Raw genomic sequence first — 5,259 nt, 5'->3', positions numbered from 1 at the left:
ATGATCAAAAAATGGAAAGAAGAAGGATGGAATTAATGATCAAAAAATGGAAAGAAGAAGGATGGAATTAATGATCAAAAAATGGAAAGAAGAAGGATGGAATTAATGATCAAAAAATGGAAAGAAGAAGGATGGAATTAATGATCAAAAAATGGAAAGAAGAAGGATGGAATTAATGATCAAAAAATGGAAAGAAGAAGGATGGAATTAATGATCAAAAAATGGAAAGAAGAAGGATGGAATTAATGATCAAAAAATGGAAAGAAGAAGGATGGAATTAATGATCAAAAAATGGAAAGAAGAAGGATGGAATTAATGATCAAAAAATGGAAAGAAGAAGGATGGAATTAATGATCAAAAAATGGAAAGAAGAAGGATGGAATTAATGATCAAAAAATGGAAAGAAGAAGGATAGAATTAATGTTTCTAAATTGACAGCAAGGCGTCTTCAAATTTAAGTTTCAATCTTGTGTTCCAGAAACAAAACCACTAACGACTGTAAAACAAAAGCTTGCAAGAATAAGATGGTGAAAATCAAGATACTTATGGAGTTGCAAAACTATATTTAGTGCCGAAAGTATGTCCATGCGTGTCTTATGGTTGTCAAAGCGTTCGAGTTTGGTGGATGAAATAATAATAGAGAGATTACATGAAAAATTTATTAAAGAAAGCTTGAAATGTGCGGTTGTTTGCAGCTATAGTGAGATAGTGTTAAGTTACATTAGCATAAACGTACCTGGAAAGGTAAAAGTTGCTTCAGATATCAAGATATATCAAGATATTCTCGAGCGCTGCATGAATATTTGAGAACGATTTTATTTTCAAACAAGATTTATGCTCGCCTCATACAAAATCAACTAAAATCTGACTGGAGCAAAACAAAATTATAGTGCTACCATGACTAGCTAATACACCAGATGCTTATCAAATTTAAATTTTTTGAAAATAGTAAAGAAAGAACTGGGAAGAATTGTTCCTAGAAACAAAGCTGAGCTATTTGAGAACATTAAGTCTACTAGCGCTAATGCAGACAGCAAAAAAAATGTTCTTCTATTCTATGGAAGATTGTTTATACGCAGTGATCAATGCTAAAGGTGGTTTTGAAAAATATTAAGTAGCTTTTTTCTTCATTTGTACTTGAATTTTAGTGTTCATTATAAAATATTTTAATTTTGAACCGCATAAAATTTTATTCTCATATTTCAATTTTTTTAAATAAATTGTCGAATCAGTTTATGCTTCATTTTGATTTTTTAGTGTTTAAAAATAGTGTGAAATATGTAAATTTGACTCGTTAAATTTTTATTTATTTTAGGTAAGTATAAAACAAAAATAAATAAGGTAAGATAATTTTAGTAACAAACTTTTTAATTATCCTAATATTTTAAATAAAAGATAATAGATAGAAGATAATAAATAAAAGATAATTTACGATATCTAATGAAAAGTGCAAACATTAAAAATATAGTATCAAAAGAGTACGAAGTTTTAAATGTTCTTCGTATAATTTGACTCTTATTCAAAGAAACAATGATACCCAAGACTGCAAAAAGCGGTTATTCAGGTTCTCAGTGGTTATTCAGGTATATTTTCAGAAGAAAGAAATTCAAGTTATGAATTCGAAAACTTTTACTCTCATAGTCTATTAGTATGCAAACTATTAATCACATTTCAGTACATAGAAATAGGATCATTAGATTAAAAATTATTTCCGTTATGTTCCGTTTTTCGTTTTAGGGATTGAATACACAAACGCAATAACTTAAATTAATTATTTCATTTATTTGGTTAGCTAAGTCATTGCTTAACAAAGTTGGGAAAGTTAGTCCAATTTCTCGTGAAAACTTTTTTTTCATCTTCAATTTTAAAACAAATTACATAAAAAATATAATAAATAAATAAAGATATGAACCAAAATAGTAAAATATCAGAACATCTGTATGTTTTATCTGTATATTTACCGATTCAAGCTGAACAGAAATATTTTATTAAAAAGAAATAATAATAATAATTATTTGAAACATTAACAAAGCTTATATCATTTCCATCACGGTTAGCACAACACCTTGAAATAGGAGGAAAAAAACAGTTTCAACAAAAATTAACAACTCTTAACTAATTTATTTAGAATTAATAGTGAGAACTTATTCGTTCCAAAATTATCAGCTTCTTTTAATTTTTCTATGATCTGGTTGTTGATCTCAGTGCACCGTTTTTCTATCAATGCTTCTGTTAGCTGGATATTTTTAGTACTCAATAAATTTTTAATTGTGTTCAGATCTGGTGAAATAGCTGGCCACGGTATCACTGTAAAATTGCTTTTCTCTAATCAGACACATAATTCATTTTGATGCATGAGGATGATGTGAAGCTAAATATTGGGAAAATAAAAACTGTAAAAACGTCAGCCAGAGATGACAGTAAACTTACAGCTTAGAGTGACACTTGCAGGTTCTTTTTATAAATTTNATGGGGATAATCTTTTTCTTGTATCATAGTACGCAAAGTTAAAAGAGCAAATGGTAGAAACCTGATTCGAAACAGGTTCCGATTGGTTAAGATCCGCTTGACAGTTCTATGAAACATTTACACAAAGTTTGACTGTGGGTGACGAACTTAACTGAAGTATGCTGAACATTTATGCCAAATCGATCAAAAAACTTAACATGCGCATAAAAGTAGTTGGTACTTTTCAGTTAGCCAGGCGTAAGCAAAAGAACTTTTACTTAATTTTATTTCTTTAAACTCTGAATGAAATGGACATTCACAAAAATTGAATAAAATAAAAGAAGGGGACAGGACAGCCTGGTAGGTAGAGCACTGGGCCCATGCACAAGGGGTAGTGGGTTCAATCCCCATCGGCAAAAGACTCCCCGTGTAGAAAATGGTGACTGATGCACGTTAAAAATACGTCGAGTCACTAAGTCCTCCATGCTCCCATAACAAATCATACCAACTACCTCTGGGGGTACTGATCCAGGCGTTGCCTTGTCTTCTGGATTGGCTCAATTCTACAATGCTACGGAGTTGTACATTAGTAGTCGTAAGATCAAAACTGGGTCGGCTATTCAACGACGGTTATAAAATAAAATGAAATAAAAGAAGTTAAAAAAAAATTAAAAAGAACTGATTTTTCATGCACCTGACTAATTGAAAACATCAAGATATTCCTTGATCCCATTAGATTTGTCTTAGGAAACTAGATCTACAAAAATAGTAAAAAGTGCATTAATCATCGACACAGATCCTCTATCAATCACTAGAATCACCTATGGATATTTTAATGAAATACATGACTGTTATCAAGGATGTTATCAAGTGTTTCATTGCACTTTGCATGGTAGGCTGAGTACCCTGTACTACTGAGACCCTTTTTAAAGAAGCAATTTTTTTATCATTTGGTGTCTTCGCTCTTTGATAGATTTCATCCGTAATTTTCCAGAACTTAAATTAAAAAATTTTAATAAAATTTCTTCAACTTGGTCATGGCTGTTAATTTATTCTTCAGATTCTCTTGCTGTTAATTTTGTTATATCAGGTGAATGAAAAGATGATAAGTGACTCTCTTTTATTTAAGNCTGATTTTTCATGCACCTGACTAATTGAAAAACATCAAGATATTCCTTGATCCCATTAGATTTGTCTTAGGAAACTAGATCTACAAAAATAGTAAAAAGTGCATTAATCATCGACACAGATCCTCTATCAATCACTAGAATCACCTATGGATATTTTAATGAAATACATGGCTGTTATCAAGTGTTTCATTGCACTTTGCATGGTAGGCTGAGTACCCAGAGAATATTTCCTGTACTATTGAGACCCTTTTTAAAGAAGAATTTTTTTTATCATTTGGTGTCTTTGCTCTTTGATAGATTTCTTCCGTAATTTTCCAGGACTTAAATTAAACAGTTTTAATAAAATTTCTTCAACTTGGTCATGGCTGTTAATTTATTCTTCAGATTCTCTTGCTGTTAATTTTGTTATATCAGGTGAATGAAAAGATGATAAGTGACTCTCTTTTATTTGAGAATCTGTAATCTGTGGCTGACCCTCCAAAATTACTATATAAAGGTACATTTAACCTGTGGATATCCTACGTATTCCGCTGAGTAGTATAGATATCTCCAGTACCAATAGTTAGACGCTGATTAGTGCCAATATTTGATGGACCACTTGGTTTGTTAGTAAAAGTGAACCAGTCTTGTTCAAATTGTCGTTTTTAAGTTATGAAATGTATTAAATCACACAATAATATTGTCTTTGACATTTTCCCTTAACTCCTCATTTTACTCCACTAAATCGCATTTTTTTGCTCATTCCAAGAAAGCCATAATAAATAACACAACACGATTCCTTTAAGGTAAATAAATTTATCCCGATGCTGCGATCAATAAAATATATTTAAGCTGTAAAAAATTTATTAAAAACACATCAACAAGGATTATATGATTTTCATTTCCCGTGATGGATTAGTACACGCCTTACAATCAAAAAACCAGTCTCAACAAATAAATGAAACAACTGATTCTAAGATGTTCCAAAATTGCCTGCTTCTTTTAATTTTTTGATCTCTTCTGACTGTCTTTCTATCACTGCTCGTGTGACCTGAATATTTTTAGAATTCGTCCTATATGCGTACACACAAGCATAATAACTTTAATTAGTTATATTATCTATTTTCAATGAGATCACGCAGCAAAATTGTGGAAGTAATTCCCATTCCTCGGGTAAACTTTTTTTCTGCTTTTGTTTTAAAACAAATTTCGCAACATAATGTAAAGAAATGTATAAACCACAACACTAAAATAACAGTGGATTATTAGATTTTAAAAGCCGGATCAACAGGTTCAAAATTATTCCTAACAATCCGTTTCATGCTTTACTGTCTGTGTATGCGTGTACACAAACATAAAAACTTAGTTATTAGTTATCTTATTCATTTTCAATGCAATTGCGCAACAAAGTTGTGAAAGCAATTCCCATTCCTCTAACAAACTTTTCTTCTGATTCTATTTTAAAACAAATTGCGCAACAAAATATAAGAAAATTATTAACAGCAATCATGGGATTATATAAAGTAACAAAGTTAAAATCATGTATATAAAGTATATAAAGTAAAAATCATGGGATTATATAAAGTAACAAATTATCTGAAAATAGACATCACCTCATTAAAAAAAGAAAACTTACCTTTTATATAACTCATGACGTTGCGTAAGACGGTCATTACTGATTAATAAAAAAATATAACCGGGA

The sequence above is a fragment of the Parasteatoda tepidariorum genome, chromosome 9 (genome assembly GCF_043381705.1).
Source record: "Parasteatoda tepidariorum isolate YZ-2023 chromosome 9, CAS_Ptep_4.0, whole genome shotgun sequence".
Lineage (NCBI taxonomy): Eukaryota > Metazoa > Arthropoda > Arachnida > Araneae > Theridiidae > Parasteatoda > Parasteatoda tepidariorum.
Note: the sequence above shows the minus strand (reverse complement) of the source record.